General features: G+C 44.3%; 1 protein-coding gene across 5 annotated transcripts in view; it reads left to right on the top strand.

The window, feature by feature from the left end:
- The window catches only part of raraa (retinoic acid receptor, alpha a), a 174759-nt gene that overhangs the window by 46651 nt on the left and 110658 nt on the right, over positions 1 to 17450 (top strand). For 4 of the 5 annotated variants that reach the window (XM_049562642.1, XM_049562641.1, XM_049562643.1 and 1 more), the window contains one exon: positions 2407 to 2529. The exons of the other annotated variant lie outside the window; for it this stretch is intronic. The gene's annotated coding sequence lies outside the window, so the exon portion shown is untranslated. The remainder of the gene's footprint in view (positions 1 to 2406; positions 2530 to 17450) is intronic. 5 annotated transcript variants of the gene reach the window in all.

Here is a 17450-nt window from a genome sequence, read left to right as displayed (position 1 = left end):
TGTGACAGAGAGTTTTAAGGAGACAAGGAAATAGAAACTGTGAAAGATTTTGCAAATTGAAAGTGCATTTAATGTTTATTTGTATTTTGCTTGAGCGTGCGCCCTTTTGACAATGGCAGCTTTCTTTGCTGTAGGTTTGTGTGCTGAATGCATTGTTGCAAAGGACAAGATACCCATAATAACCGTTGTAAAGCAATGAACTCTCAGACATTTGGGCATGCATTTTTGCTACTTTTGTTTTGTGACTTATAATCGATCAATACAAAAACAACTATTAGTCGCAGTCCGACATGTCCAATTTGCTTGTGTTTGATATAAAACAGTCGTGAGTCAACACAGTCTCTTTCCTTGGAATAATTCAAATGACGTGTTTCAAATTTTCATCTGCAGAAGCAGATTTGATTTTTCTTTCCTCAGCTGACATGTCGTCCCCGCCCCCATTCCCCAAAAACTGAAATTAAGCAATAGCCAACTCCTCTTCCAAAATGTGTTTGACAGCTACTTCGGCTCTCCACTAACAAATCCCAGCACATACTTGCACACACACACACACACACACATAAATACCTTGGAACAAATCCCTGGCTAGCTCCACTGTGCTGCAGAGGTGCTGATCAATCAGGGTGAGGTTGTGTGGTCTCCCTTTCTTGATGCAGCACATAGTTGTAATCTTTACCTTTCACTCTCTGTCTTCAAGGCCCTGAGGCAGTGTGTGTGTGTGTGTGTGTGTGTGTGTGTGTGTGTGTGTGCGCGCATGCGCGCATGTGTGTATGTGTGTGTGAGGGAGATGGAGGGAGAGAGAAAGGTAGAGACAGACTGATCTTGCTGTACTTGGGACTTTTTCTCGCCTTTTTTCAGGTGAGAGAGGTGGAAAAAAAGAGTGTGTGAGTGAGAGAAGGAGGTGGAGAGAGAGAAATGGTCTGAGTTCTCAAGTTGCAAACAGAAAGAGGGCCCACTGCAGGATGCCCTACAGGCAACTAATGTAGCTAACACACACACACACACACACACACACACACACACACACACACACACACACAGAAAAAACTGATGGAAAAAAGTGAAATGTGAAGCAGTGGCAGCTCACATCAGCACATACAGTAAGAGACACGCACACACACACAGTGACATGTACACTATTGTGTGTGTGTGTGTGTGTGTGTGTGTGTGTGTGTGTGTGTGTACACATGTCTTTGTTCTGTCTGGCTGTCCTCTTGGCACGTAAATCATAATGGATCTCATTATCCAGCTGGGATGGCTTGGTGGGGCCTGTCTGGCGGGAGATGATAGCTGGATGGCTGAGGGGCTGCCACCACACGCACACACACACACATGCACATATACACACATATGCACACTCAGCTTTATCCATGTATGCATGTTATTTAGCTCGCATAGCTACTGTAGGAGCATATATGGTGGATTCCCACTCTTATCATCAACAGAGGGACAGACAACTACACGCGTGCACACACACACTACACACACACATGTGTGTGTGTTTGCAGCCCATCCAGACACAATGGACATTAGTGGCTCAGCTTGCCGTCAGACAGAAGGGGAAGTGATGCAGAGCAGAGGGAGGGACGGATGAAAAATGGAACTTATCCTCTTACTCCCTCTCTCTTGTCACCCCCAATCCACCCCCCCCCCCCCCCCCCCCCTTTCTTTCTTTCCTTCTCCCTCCCTCCCCATCTCCTATCTGTCACTTGTTTGGAGGACACCGGCAGATGTCGGTTTGTCCCTCGAGGTGAGCGGGGCTTGTGCTGCCATCTTTTTCCTCCTTATCACAGCGCAGTCTCCCACATAGGATGCAAGCAAATCATGAATCACATGTACAGGCCATGCAGAAGACATCGGTTGTGTGGTGGAGGAAAAAAAAACAGTTGTGTCCTAGTAAATCACTTGTTTTGTGAGTCTTGTACACAAACGCACACACACATGCTGCAGCCATTCGGTATCTGAGCAGTGCTGGCTTTTATGCTGTGAATACAGGCGGAGCAGTTGGTTGCTCGTAACACGGTTAGGGCCTACACCATTTGTCTGGACATGACCATTACCCAAGCCAATTACTGGCTGGTGTACAGGCGACTCGCCAACAACCTAATGTTTTCCCGTCATGCCTGCCCCCCCCCCCAGACCCCTCCCCTTACAAACACACACACACACACAAGCAGAAAGAGGGGGTGAGGAGGAGGGGAATAGATAGAGAGGAAGGATGTAGGGCCCGGGGCAAAACCCCCACCCGACTGACTGATACAGCTAATAAACTTTCATTTAAGCTAATGTTCCCCTTTTTTCTGCCTTCTCTCCCCTCCATACCTCTCTCTCCTCCTCCACCTTTCTCCTTTTACTCTCTATTCTCCACTCTCCATCTCCCTCTCTATTTCTCTGTCTGTGCTCCAGAAGAAGGGCTCGTCCGAGCGATCGATGCGGGCAGCCCACCAGCCGGAAGCCCAGTTGGCCGAACAGCACACCACTCAATCAGTCTGAACAGCAACACAAAGGGGCTGCTGGCGACCAACAGAGGTAGACACACTCTCTGTATACAGCAGTAGATCCTGGACTGAACTCATTTCATAAATCATATACACACCGCACAACAGCAGCTAGCGTGATTCAGTTTTATATAGCTAAACAAAGCCGACTGAAACAACAACAACATATCAAAGTCATCTTTAAAATAGCACGGACAGGCTGGGGCACTTTGGCTCACGTCTCCTCGCCACTGCCAAGCCTTCTATCTTTGAATACTCTAGGTGCTGTGCTAATTAAACTTTCAGACAAAGCATGTTTCTCTTATATTTATAGCAGCTCAATGGGCTTTGTCTGAGACCACATTTGGCGCAGCGTGCACACGTGTGGTTTCCCCTGTGCTCTTACCGGCGTCAGTGAGTGTTGACAGTGGACATGCTCTGTGCAACCACACGGCTTGCAGTTGCTGTGCTTTCACCGTTGTGCTTATGTGCTGCAGATGCAGTGCGTCTTTGCAGTGAGTGAATTCCAGGATTTGTGTGGCATTTCAATGCATCGTATAGTCATAATATACATCATGTAACACGTGTGGTCATGCTCACATGTGCTATATGTGTTTTCAGTTGATCTGTTTGTTAGTGTGTAGTGGAAATGGGTTTCTGCTCTTTGTTAGCTGAGCAGAGAAAGGCTTGCATTTCTTTCATTTTGAAAAGACCAGTACCTTGGTTTTCTCTCCCATTATTACATGCTGTTTTTAGTCTGTAGGTTTTAACTCAAGTGTCATTGTGGAAGTTCCAAATAAAAGAAGAAGAAAATCGTTCATTCATTTACTTTCCATAAGCGCTTATCCTGTCAGGGGCCCTGGGCGGAGGGCTGAAGCCTATCCCAGCTGACATTGAGCAAGAGGCGCAGTACATCCTGGACAGGTCGCCAGACTATCACAGGGCTGATACATAGAGACAGACAACCATTCACACCTAAGGGCAATTTAGAGTCACCAGTTAACCTGCATGTCTTTGGACTGTGGGAGGAAGCCGGAGTACATGGAGAAAACCCATGCTAACACGGAGAGAACATACACACTCCGCACAGAAGGGCTCCCCCACCCCAGACACACTTAGCTGACAACAGAGAACTAGCGCCGACAAAGGCTGACTGTTGCCTCACGTTGCCTCACGTTGCCTCACGTTGCCTCACGTTGCCTGCGTCCTGGCCTCAAAGTTGAACTTCAACACACTGCTAAAACTACAGCTGACAGGCAACTAGCATGTACGTTCTGCACCTTCATCAGGGGAAATAACTCTCCTTACTAACAGGTGGCGACTAACGGGACGGATTCAAGACACTAGTTAGCCAGTTAGCACATTAACAACATAGCATAACAAAAGATATCTACCTAAAAAGAGATTTAGCAAGCAATAACACAAACCATACAAACTTTTTTCTGCTAAAGAGCTGAATGGCTAAAAGAATAATCTCACCTAATATAACAAGTTTGTTTCAATTTCACACCCTCTTGACTTTTTGTTTGCTTACCTCACTTTAGTTTCTCTCCTGCTCTGAGCTGAACTGCCAATAAAATTGATTTCATTTACCAATGGGCTCCGCTGGCTGTGATGCTAATTCAACGCACTGAATCAGCCAACAAACAGCTGACAAAGGCTGACAAGTGCCAAAGGTGTCGGATAATTCACAAAAACTAGGGCAACAAACTCAGTGACGGCCTCATCATGCCCCATAAATACAGTAACTGTGATATACACCATGATAAGAGATTTTGGCCATATTGCTCACCCGTAGCTGTCATTAACGATTTCATGGTTGGTGTCAGAAAATAGTGATTTCATGCCTGTCATGATTTCCAGAATAATGTCTTCAAATGAGTTGTTTCCTTCGCCCACCAGTCCACAGCCAAACGGCACTCAATTTACAATAATATGTATTTACAATAATACATACAATAATATATATAAAATCAGCAAACATTTAAAAATGATGAATCATTTAGCAAAAATTGTGTCTGTGCTATCTCTGTACTTTTTGCAGCATGGTACATGCAAGACACAACCTCAGCTGGCAGCACCCTGGTTACACAGTGTGCCCAATCACACTATTGTCCCATTAATTTTGTACTACAGCATGTATAGACACTGTACACTGGTTAGTTTTATCTGGTGCAACACCTTAATGGCTAATCTTGGCCATTTTAAAGTTCAACATTTTTGTCAAAAGCGGAGCTTAAACACAATTAACATTGATTCTCCACCTTAATCTGATAATAATTGGTTCCCCGAGACCTGCGTGTTTATAATGTGCTAGGCTGTCTACAACAACAACATCCTGAGCGCCCGCTAATTGAAATCATCTCTTCATGTGCCACAAGTCAGGATCCATTAAGGCAGATTAGGCCCCAACGAACAGTAAAGCGCGGTAAATCAGGGTCATCAGATGGCGTGGGCCGTCAGAGGAGAAATCCCTCTGCACATGCTCTCTCAGCAGAAGGACAGCAGAGGCGAGCTGTCAGGGACTGAGCGGCCTCGGCGCGGCCGTTAAGTACACTATCTGGCTCACTCCTGTCAAGGACCTTTGGTGGCTTTTGATATGTGAAATGAGAGTTTGATTTGTTGAGTGCACAACAGCCTGAAGTAGAATTGCCTTGTTTCCCCTCCTTTGTCTGCTGACCTACAGGTAAACACGTCTCCATCACTTCATATTACTTTTTTTCTCTCTCTGTCTCTAAATTGTATTTAATGCCTAAAGTGAGCAAAGTAAGTGTCACTTGAAAGATGATTGAAACATCTTCCCTACAACCTTCATGTTAAGCTTAGCCGGATTTCTGTGATATGAGTTCAACCTGACTCCATATACGTGCATCACTGCTGCGTGCCCATCCTCCCAAAGGTGCATGGCCCTGTATGCTCTGCCACTGGATGTGTGCCGCAGTAGGCGATGCAGACAGTCTTAGTATTTTTTAATAAGACAGGCAATAACAATAAATCCTACAGGCTGATCACCCACTCGCCACTCTTCTTCTCTCCCAACCAAACCCAGAGCGCTGCAGCATTACCCTGCTGCCGCCTTCAATTACGCCATTCATCATGCGTCTTATCTGGCCGCCGGTTTGATTGAGTGTGCAATGGGAGGCGTCGCAAACCCCGCATTCTCAACTGTGCGTGTGTGTGTGTGTGTGCGTGTTGGGGGTGTTGACAGGAATGGAAAACTGCATTTGGGGAGATGCGGGCATGTGGTGGCGGGTGTATATGGGATGTATTGGGATGTATGAGTGTGTGAAGAGAGGCTGAAGTGCAGTGAGGGAGTGTGTGTGTGTGTGTGCATGGCAGATCTACAGGAGTGTATAAATCAAACCAGATGATCGTCCCCCCACTCTGATCCGCTCTGTCTCAGCAAGCACATTTCTCCTTTTTCCCCTCCTACTGTCCCTGTACTTCCTTCCTTACCTCCTTCCCCCTCTTCCTACCCCCCTCCACCTCCTCCTCCTCTTCTTCTTCTCTGGAACAGATTTGTCTGGGGGCCCCTGTCTAATCTCCAGCAGTGCCGGGTGTTGGGAGACGGGCGACAAATTTTAATAAGCAACTGGGCGCTGTAATTTAGCGGCCTGGGAGGGAGATTAGGCTGATTGATGCTGGGCTCGTCTAATGGTCCAGCCTACGGCTCCCGGCCCAAATTGGTGGTAATGAAAGTTTTGTGCAAATTGAGATGGAAGAAAATAAGGCATCCACACTCTCTCTATCTTCATTCAATCTTTGTATTCATCCCTCTGTTTCTGTCGTCCTGTTCATTTTCTCCCCTGCTCTCAATCTTTTTGACAAGGTGTGTCTTTCTCTCCATCTCCGTCCATCACATCCTCATTCTTTCCTCCCCCCTTTCTTTTCTTTATCTATTCCACTTTCTCTCTTTCAGGCTCTTTCTTCATCTCTGTCTTCCTTTTTCATGCCCACCGCTCGCTCTGCCTCGTTACCGAAATCGATTTGTCCCTCATCTGCTTCCCCCCCCTCGCTGTTTTATAGTTTCTCTCTGGCACTCCCGAGTCACTTTCTGTCCCTACTTAACTCCACCTAGTAGGTTATTTACTTTACTCCCTCCCTCCTCTTTCTTGGCCATGCCTGTAGGAGATTTATGTGTGTGTGTGTTTGTGTGCAGATGGGTCGTGAGGTGTTGTCTGAGCCGCTCCGGTGTTGTCAGGACAAATTCATCGAGATCTACAGAGAGATGGGATGACAACACTGATGGCTGTCTCCCTCTACCTCCACCTCTCTTTCCTTGTATTCCTCTATTTGCTCTGTCTGTTTCTCTTTCCCTCTCTCCCTTGCTTTCTCTCTTCACCCCACCAAATCACTTTCAGCTGGCCTGCCACTCCGACAGGCTCCGTCTGCCATGCGTTATTAGGCCGTGGAGATTTCCAGGCCACTTTTCAGGATATGGCGAATGCGTGTCAGTGTCCAGCGACCTGTCCCACTGGCAAACTTTGCATTGTTCCATATATCTGTTAGAATGTTTTTGCAATATAACAAATTCCAGTAAGTAATACCAAGCAAATCCCAGTTTAGTTACAGTTAGTTTGCAGTTAGCCATCTGAGGTTTGACTTCAAGGTTGTTACAAATAACTGCATTGCTGCTCTTTGTTTCTGTGAAAGAAACGAGTGGAAGAAGACATGGGCCTCATGCAGGAAGCGATATACAAACAAATTTCCTGTTATTTTTGTTTGTATCCATGATTTGTTCTTATTTTTAGTATTCACTGATTCTCTTGGATTCATCAGTGTTTTCCTATTTTTGCTCTGCTCTTAGGTACAGTATTTTTTTTCGAGTGGTCATGAGCACTCTTACCAAGATGAGACAGAAAACATCTCACTCTACAGTCCACAAATTGTCCAACATGTGGACACACAAGTCTAAAATTTGAGTAATATAAAGAAACGCGTGAATATCATGACATCTGATTTAGATTATTAGATTTCTTTTATGTCATTTAGTTAGCGTGTGTCCCTCTGCTGACACAGCATTTGCAGCATCACAAATGTTTTGCCATTGCTTGGTTTTTGATTTTCCTGTAAAGCCAGTACTGACACTTTGGAAAATAACATTTAGTTTAATGGTATGTCGAGTTCACTACTGCTGGAGTTCTTTTTTACAGCCTTTTTTGGTGGCATCTCTCCAATTTTTCAGCATGAGCCAGAGTATTTGCACATGGCACAACACCCCTATAGTGTTTAGGGCGCATTACTTACTTTCACTGATAACAAACAATCAGTCATGAGCCTTCAATTTATGATTTAGTTGGAGTCATCATTCAGCACATATTGGTAAGAGCAGCTTTGGATGGTTAAGAACATTTGGTGCATCTGGAATTGACTTCTCTAATTTTTTTCTCCTACCAACAAATTAGAAGATCAAAGACTATAAAATAATGGACGTAGCTACTGTGACATCACCCACTGGTTTGTCAACTACCGTTTTGAAGCCTTGAGTTCGGCATTTTGGCTGTTGGCATCTTGTTTTTTTGTAGCCAGAAATGACCATGGTTGGACAAGAAGAGCAAGGGGCGGATCTAACTCATAGACTGTGGTGAAGCCTTGCAGACAACTGGTCGCTCAAAGTGGCCCCGCCCTTAAATATACGGAACTTGAAGCCTAAATAAAAGATAGACGGGTGAGTTATAGTATAATTCACCCCTTGTACAGTTGTCATGACTGTTAAAATTTGCTAGAAAGACCAAAACTGTTTTTGTACCAGGCTGTAAACATGTTTATTTCTGCTGTAAAGGTGGGCCTTTTAACATGGGTGTCTACGGGAATTGACTCGCTCTTTGAGCCAGCCTCAAGTGGCCATTCAGTGAACTGCAGTTTTTGGTAATTCCATGGTGTCTTCATTTTTCTGCCCCAGAGGTCGCTGTTTGGAGACATTAAAGGAGAAATTCAAGAGAATGTTTCTGTTATAAAGTCCCCAGAGAAAGGATGTAATGGTATAAATTCATAAGGGATAACTGGCACTCTTGATGTTCAGCTTATAATGTGTGAACATGAATGTATTCATTTAGGTACATCTATGCAGTCACACATTAATCATATGCGAGTGGGTGTGTATGTGTGTTAGCCAGCTATCCAGCTCCGATTCCCCAACAACAGAGCGACTATCTTCGGGCACTTTTCAGTCCCCCTTTCTCTTAACTCCCACACAGCTCTCTACTCGTGTTATTTTTTAAAAAAAGACGACGGTGCCGCACTTGTCCTCCTCCTCTCTCGCTGCCATCTTGAGTTATGCACTGATCTATCATTAATAGCTTCATTAGCATTTTTCTCCCTCTGAGGTGCTTGTGTATATAGTTCAAACTATGGCACGGATGCTCACATCATTAAACAAGCGTACATCCTGAATTCTCTCTGTTACAAAAGCGGAGGTGGGTAGGAGGAGGTAATAACACCAATACATTTGGAGAGTTCCCAACATAAAGCATGTACACGGTCGCCAAATAAGCATCGCCTCCTCTGTTCCCCCTTAAGGCCTCCTGTAAAGTGTGTTTCCTAACTCATATTGCACAACCAGTGTCCTTTTGCAATACCCGGACAAATGTGAACAAGAAGTGCATTTATTCCAAACCCACTCTGCACTCCAACCAAGGGAGAAAAATAGTGAGGCAACCAGCTTGACGCTCAACAGCAAAGATGCAGTGGAGTCGGGCAGCTCAGCCCATAAATGAGTGGCAACTGCCTGTGAAGTTTATCTTGGCGAGAGGCGGCCCTTGTTGATTGCTCACCAAAGTCTGTGGTTGGGATCCCAGACAACACAACATAATCGTGCTTCCCGAGCCCCGACAACTGCCTAAATGCAGTGTGGTCGAGGAGCTGGTGTGGGTAATTTCAGATTGGATGTGGCCTCTCTCCACAGGAGCTGTTAAGGCTTTGTAAGGTTCACACTCGGCTGGCCAAAGTGGTTTGTCAGAGTTGATTGTTTATTTTTCTTGGGGAGAGAGAGAGAGGGAGGTTTGTATGTTTGAGAACGATGACGGAAACATGGAATGCGGCTTGGACCGTAAACTCATGGGAATTCATAGTTCCTGGTTTCCCTTTTACAGTTGTAGCTCGTTTAAAATGTCCGGTGGTCAGGCGTGCAGTAATTTGGCACTGTTCAGCACATTGCACAAGTTTTTATGCAGGCCAGCACGCTTTGCTGTTTCTTGGAGAGGCTCTAAGACAGGGCCATTTTAATAAATAAACCCTTGGGAACCCAAGAACAATGGATAATGCTTGGCTGCTTCATTTACTATTTTCTCTCCTGCCTTTGCCTCGCTGGATTTGATTTCAGCACGATTTGTTTGAAGGTTTTTTAAAGATACGGAATGATCACTTTCATTATCTACCCCCAAGTGATTATCTCCCTCCTACGATACAGGCCAGTGGAGGGGCAATAATGCAAGAAACCAAGAGCGTATGAATAGCCTCTGTTTGCTGAATGCTCTCCTCCCACCTCATAGTTTTATGGTGGATGATGCTGTGAGGTATTAAATGGGCTGACGGAGCGCTTTGATGTTCAAGTTCCCCTTCATATGATAGTGGGATATGCCTGATAGTGTGGGCAGCAGATGAGGGGGGTTTGGCTGCTTCTCTGGCTGGTTGATGTGAAGCAGGGTGGGGGGAAAATGAGGGGTGGAGGAGGGAAGGAGCAGGGTGAGGTGCTGATGGGAAAGAGACGAATGGTGCACCAGTGTCAGAAGTGGTCATGTGCTGAGGAAAGAGTAGGGGGGAATGAGAGGGAGGATGGAAGGAGGGCTTGACTGATTAACCTGTTTACCTCCCTGAAAATGCTCCGGGCGCCATTCTGATTAAAGTTCAGTCTTTCATCTATCATCGCCATGGCCAGCCTGAACCTTCAGAGCTGCCGATACCAAACACTGTCAAAAGGATCGAGCCTCCAACCTGAGCCACCACCACACCCTCCAACAGCAAAGCTAATGCTCTTGACCGGTGGCTTCATTTGCATCTCATCCTTCCTTGTCAGCTCTTGACTTGCCAGGAACCAACCTCCTGATGATTCTCTCTTCTGTCTCTGACTCTTTCTATCTCACATGCTGAGGTTGTCTGTATGTCTCTCTTTATCTACTCCTCCCAGTCTGCTTCTAAACCTCTTGCTCTCAAGACTCTCTGGGAACCGTGCTTGTGTGCCTCAGTCTGTTTCCTCCAGTGACGTGCTTTCCCAACTCAAGGCTTTTAGCACCTCCAGCATAATACGATTACACCCGTTTGGGGACGTGATATTGTCAACGGCTTTCTAAAAATATCCCCCCCCAGTCCAGTCGCAGCAGCACAGTCGCACTGCGAGTGGACTGTATGCGACGACTAACAGAGGCACGGCTGCACACAATGTTCTGGCCACTCAAGCACAAATGTTAGCCCTTTTAAAAGCTTTTTGCACCGTCATGGACTCAGTGTGTGTGAGGACAACCAGATGGGGAAGTAGAAGACAGAGGTTGGCAATTAGGTCCAGACATAGACCGCAGGGATATGTGAAGGTATACAGGTACAGTGTAGATGCAGGCCTGACTGATGAAAAACAACATGAGCTGTTTCAGTAAATGCCCCAAAACAACGTGTTTGAGTGACAAAGCCCGCTAGCATCGAAATTCAGTTGACCTTATTATGAAGCTAGAAATTCAGTCAGGGAGGTCAGGGTGGATGGTGGAACAACACACCATTGGACTTGTTTTCTGTTTTATACCAAAAGTGTACATTAGCTTCTGTGACCACGATTGTTCCCTAACCTTAACCAAGTGGATATTATTGTAACCATGACAACAAAGTTCCCCTAACCTTACCAAAGTACTTGTTTCATCCCAAGCCATGCTCTTTTCCTAACCCTCACCACGTCGTGTTGGTGCCTAAACCTTAACAGACTTTACTGCTGAAAATATACACATAATGGTCAAGTGCGGCGTCCTACACACTACCTTGCAGCATCTGTCGAAAGCTGCGGTGGCTGCTTTGAGCTGCGGCTGTTTAATTCTGCGGCAATGTGCGGCCAAACTATAAGTTAGGGATAGTTTAACTTTTAGCAGCAAACTGCGGCCAGAGAATACCCTCTGCCGATCAGTTAACAGAGTCCAGTGACTCCTGTGACATTTTAACCTGTGATGCAAAGAATTTCATCCCACGTAAAACACATGAAGCCACATTTGGTGGCTGCTTGCTGTGTTTTTAGCATAACCATAGCATTGTCAAATCGTAAAATTGATTTTCAGGTGATTTTTGACAGTTTATGAAGTGGAAGTGGTGTCTCATGTTAGAAAATGACAACATTTATTGTTTTGGCGGTAGTTACAAGCGTTGTTAGATACGTAGGACTTGTTAATTTGGAATTCTTGTGTTTTCCTTTTACGAAATAGATAATAGATACCTACCTCCTTGGTGCAGAAGAACATTGAAGAGTTAAATGTGGACTTTTAAAGAACAGCAGATATAAAAACATGTCTATCATACCCTTATTTTGATAGTGCCAGTGTGTTAAATGTGTTGAAATCCCTTTAAATCTTGTTTGATTTTGATAAAGTTAACATCTGCTTGTTTCATTAGACCTCATTTCAGCACCCGGAGCTGTCCATACATTGACCTGTTAAACTGCCTGTCACATGATGCAGAACTAGTGACACTCTCCATATGGGGGTATTGATTATTACATGGTAATTTCATGTCATTTACATTGGGTTTTAAAGGCTTTATATTAAGATTTTTAACCTTTAGAAGAATTCGTAAGCAAGAATGTTTTAGATCTTGGTGTAGGGCCAGATTTTTCCCATTGACAGCTGTTTGCCAACTGCTAGCACATTATAACACAGGATCCCTTGTGAGCTCATAGGGTTCAAGGCTCACAAACAAAACACATTTGTTATCAGGAACATTAAATTCAAAGCATGTGCTGTTGGGTTTGCTACCAACAGTAACCCTTCATCACCTCCATTGGACATCTCCACTGATGTCCAACCTTCTTCAAGGAGTCAGAAAATGTCGGCCTCCTCGATTTCAGCGCGTTCTCTCCAGCGTTGATCTTCTTTCATCCCTTTCCTCCGAGCGTCTCTGCAATGGGTGGCAGAAAATTAGGTCATTGCTGCGTTTGATCATGCTTTCACTCGTTCTCCCAGGGAGCCATTCCAACCATTTTATTTCTAAAAATGCATCTTTGTTTTCCTGTCTCTTTCTCTAAGCCTCTCGCCCTTTATCTTCCACGTTCCGTCTTTCCTCCTGCCAGTGAGCGCTGACTGAAAACACATGGGCATCGGCCTGCCCAGTCATGCCTCAACACAAGATCCTTGTTGTCAGTCAGGCCAAACAGCAAAACACAACCAGCTTTCAGCAAAGCTATGCGTCTTGTTCTGTGTATCCAAAATGCCAAGGTCGACATTTGTTTGGCATTTTAACAGTTTGTACTACAAGGAATGGATTTGTTATATGTATTTCCCACAGATATGAGTGGCAGAATGTTGATTCAGGTTGCTTGGTAGAGAAGTATATAAACCTGTCATGATAACTTCCTTTGTTGGACGATATCTTGTCCTAGAAATAATTGTGATTAATGATGTTATTGTCATTTTGAGCCAATTTTGTGCCACTGATATAATGATAATACAAAAGTATAATAATGTAAGTACACACTTTCAAAGAGCAATGACCTTTTATTTCTTAAGAATGTATTTAGACAGTGGAATTGAAATACAGTTGCTTTAATATACAAGAAAGTATATTTAAAATTTGAATACCTTTTATGAGTCAACTGATCTGTCTATTTTATGAAGACATTTTTTTCTTTTTATCTTTAGTTTTTTTAATTAAATAGATAATTAGGAAGTATATATGCTGATGTTGTTTTCAAGGTGAATATGACACATGGTCATAAAGATACACATATGGTGTAATTGCAAATTGGCTCGGGTTTGGATGGAAAACATCAGGATTTTCCCTCGTGTTTTTTTCAGATTTTGCTGCATCTATTTTGTCAAAATGCGGCTTGGTGTTCCATTCTGAGCTGATGAGGACATTTGTACGCGCTTGTGCACATCTGTGTACACAAAATTAGCTTAGGGAGTGCTATTATTGGTCTACATGGACCCTAACCCTGGGGGCAACAGGAAAAGCTTAGGTGATTTCACTTGAGCGCAGACAGCCTATATGGTGTTACAGCAGCCTGTGATGGACTGATTTAATCCTACTGATGGTGCTCATAAGACACAGGAAGAGAGATAGACATGTGTGCGTGTGCACACACACACACACAGAGTCACCCTTCAGTCATATATGTGGACATAACGAGAATTGTGTGTGTGTGTGAAAAAGAGAGGTCAGCAGGGCTAACGCAGTCCCCTGGCTGTTCTCAAGGTTAATGTGAGACTGACAGCGGCTGCTATTAGCGGCCTTCGGATGGTCTCCACCCCCCATATGTGGAGCTGATTCATCCCGGTGGCAGCAGTGCATTAAGATGTAACAGCTTCACTCCCAGGTGTCACTCACCCCTTTAGACAGGGCCTACATCATAATTTTACGTTTCCTATTATCTTCTATTGTCTACGCTCAACCACGATGGTCCATTAAAGGGATAGGTGCTGCCGTTACTGCCTCGTTCTCACGTGTCACTCAAGTCTTCCTATATGTCATTATTTCATGTCGTCCCATTGTCTGTTAATTGAAATACCCCAGACATTGTCTATATGGTCCATTAAAGGGACAGGAGCCTTGTTCCTAAGTGTCGCCACTACTTTAGGTGCTAGCTCATTAATTTTCATAGTCTATGTTTGACTTACACATGCACAGAGAGGTGGGGCTGAGACGAGGGGAAAAAAATACCATCAAGAAGAAATGCACACTGGCATGTTGAAGATCACCCAGACCATCCAAACCTCATTTACATTTTAATTCAAAGACATTAAGCAGATGCTCGTATCAAGTGCAGGTTGGTGTTTAGTGTTTTGCTCAAGGACGCTTAGGTGAGGAGGGTTGCTCAGTTAAATGAAAACAGCCATTTTTCCTGTTTTTCATGGTTAATAGTCACATTTTATTTTTAGTTGCTATGACAGTCCCAGTGTAGTGTGTTTTTTTTTTCACAAATGCATTATATCTAATGACCGACATGGAAGCTTGCACAGATTGGCAGGCAGCTTTGTTGGAAAAGGCCGGGGGGGGGGGGGGGCGACGACTATGTTGCAGTTGTAAAATGGAAGCTGAGAGTGAAGTTAAAAAGAACAAACACACAACATAAAAATCCTTTCCCATGCCTAAGTGTGTAAGCATTGTTTAAAGGTATGCTATGCAGAATCCCCCCCCCCAAAAAAGTAGTAATATAGGACTCAGCGGAAAGTAATCCCTCTCAATCATCACTTATGACCCACTAGACGTGTGTGTGCCAGTGTATTTATCTGCCGACACTCTGCCCTCTGCCTGCATTCTCTCATTACCAGCTGCCACAGCATCTCAATGGCTGGTACTGTTTTCATCTTGTGAGTCTTGTGAGTGTGTGTGTGTATCATCATGTGGTCCAGGTGACACCAATTGTAGTGGGAACTACCACAGAAGTTAATATTTTGTTAGGTATTTATATGTCTGGCTGTCTGTGGATAGACAACATGATAACGCCATAATCGTGCAATACATGGTCACGAAACTTTATGGATATGTAGTTGAGATCGAAATAAAGGTGGAGTTTGAAGATGTGTGTGGTCTGAGCAAGAGGGCCTGAAGGAGCGGGGTAGGAAATAGGGACGGGGTCACTGACCATTGACTTTACGCCCCTGGCCCACATTGGCTGTATTGCGGCTGGAGTGATCCCATTGGTCTCTAGCAGCATACATCCAAGAGGAAACTATGAAAGTCGCAGACACAGAGCCAAACAAATGCAAATATAACGAGGCGAAACGTCAAGCAGACAAGACTCGCTCCAAAAACAGATTGAATCTGGGTTTGGCTTTCACTTTTGCTGGCAAGCACAGAACGAGAGGAAGAAGAGCGATGCAGAGTTGGTCTGTTTTCTGTTGGACGGGCAGGTGTCTGCAGTTAGCTTAGTTAGCGTGCTAAAGTAGCATTCTTACAATAATACATACAGTAGCTTGCATTGTGTGTACAGGCAGTGTAAGGGAGGAGGGGCCAAAATCAAATGCTGTGTTTAAAAACAGTCACCGACAATTCCTGCATAGTATACATTTAAGTATTTAAAAGTGAATTATTAAAAGATACTGGGGAGAACAAATTTTGTGTAAAGTTTTGTCTTAGAAATGTAGTAAGTATTTGAATGTTGTAAAGGATGATGATAAGCAAGAGTGGCAGAGAGTTGAGGGTGGGTGTGTGTGTGTGTGTGTGTGTGTGTGTGTGTGTGCGTGTGCGCGTGTGCGTGCATGTGTGTGTGCGCCTGGGTCCATATGAAGAGTGATGATGTTGTTGACTCACTGTCGGCCGGATGCCAATCAATCAATTAACCAATCAATAGTCATCTGGTGAGCGCCTAAGGACACTGGGGAAAATCTCCCAGAAACACTCGAATCAATTACTTTTCGCCTCGGCCACAGACTCACGCACAGGTGCAAAAGCCACACACACACACACACACACACACACACACACTCTTCATTGATACAGTCATATATTTATACTTATGCAGGCTTACATGTTGAAGTCACTGCCTCCCCCTTCTTCCACATGCCCAAACGTGCAGGCATCAGATTGCAGTGCCATGGGAAAAAGAAAAATGAGTAAATTCTGTCTTTCCCCTCATTCCTCATCCCTCATCCCCCTCCCCTCACTCTCCCTCTCTCTCTCTCTCTCTCTCTCTCTCTCTCTCTCTCTCGCTCTTCCCTAATAGAAAGCAGCATTCCCTGGCTGCCGTCAGCAGCTATAGCCAGCTACACTATAACACAGTTAATAGATAGGTCTGGCAGCTTATGGAGCCCATGCATTTTTAAATGGGAGTTTTATGACTCCTGGAGAGCAGGCTAGGGAAGAGAGGCAGGAATATGCTTGATATTTGTTCCTTGGATGTGTGTGTGTGTGCCTGAGAGTGAATCTGTATGAGAAGGGGAGAGTGGTGGATAGGGTGAGTGTCACAATTTTGCTCTTGTTTGCTTTCTCGTTTTCTCTCTCTGGGGAGGTCTTTTTTCCATTTCTGTCCTTTTTTTTTTTTTACCACACTCACTTTGTTTCTTTCAAATTCTCTCTTTCTCTGGCTTTCTTAATTAAAAGTACACTATGTACAAAGTGTCGGTGACTGTTCAGCAGTATTACCAGAGAAAGCAAAAGCCAAGATTAGCTCTCCTTTTGGAATGAGTTTTGTCTAAGTGGTGTTTCGCCTCACTATATTTGCATTTTTTTCCTCTGCGCTGTGTCTGCAGCTGTCGTAGGTTCCTCTTGGATGCATGCTACTTACGATTTATCATTGGTGATGTTACATTGAAGTTGACCTCTGACCTTGTGGATATGAAATGCCATCACTTTGTCATTATATTTTATTAGTAGAGGTGTGCCATAGCATCTCATTCACAATAACACTGATATAAGTTTAAATATGATATTCATCAAATTCATATTGTTCATATTCATATATCACAATATTCCGGCTTGTTGACATATTGACGTCATACTTTTACCCACGGCAACAACAAGCATGGCTGAAACAGAAATTATTACCAACTCTGTGGTGGTTCCAAAAAGAGGAACAGGAATAAACGGAGGTGCTGCAAGGCCTGGGCATCTTGAGTTATGGCTAGAAATATGTTTGTGAGGTCACAGTGACCTTGACCTTTGATCACCAATTCTCATAAGTAAATGGTTGAGTCCAAGTGAACGTTTGTGCCTAGTTTGAAGCGATTTCTTTAAGGTGTTGTTGAGATATAGTTTTCACAACAATGAGACAGACAAGGTCACTGTGACCTTGACCTTTGACCACCAAAATCTAAATAGTTGATCTTTAAGTCCAAGTGGACGTTTGTG

This window comes from Epinephelus fuscoguttatus, linkage group LG20 (genome assembly GCF_011397635.1).
Source record: "Epinephelus fuscoguttatus linkage group LG20, E.fuscoguttatus.final_Chr_v1".
NCBI lineage: Eukaryota > Metazoa > Chordata > Actinopteri > Perciformes > Serranidae > Epinephelus > Epinephelus fuscoguttatus.
This window is presented reverse-complemented; position numbering and strand designations above follow the sequence as displayed.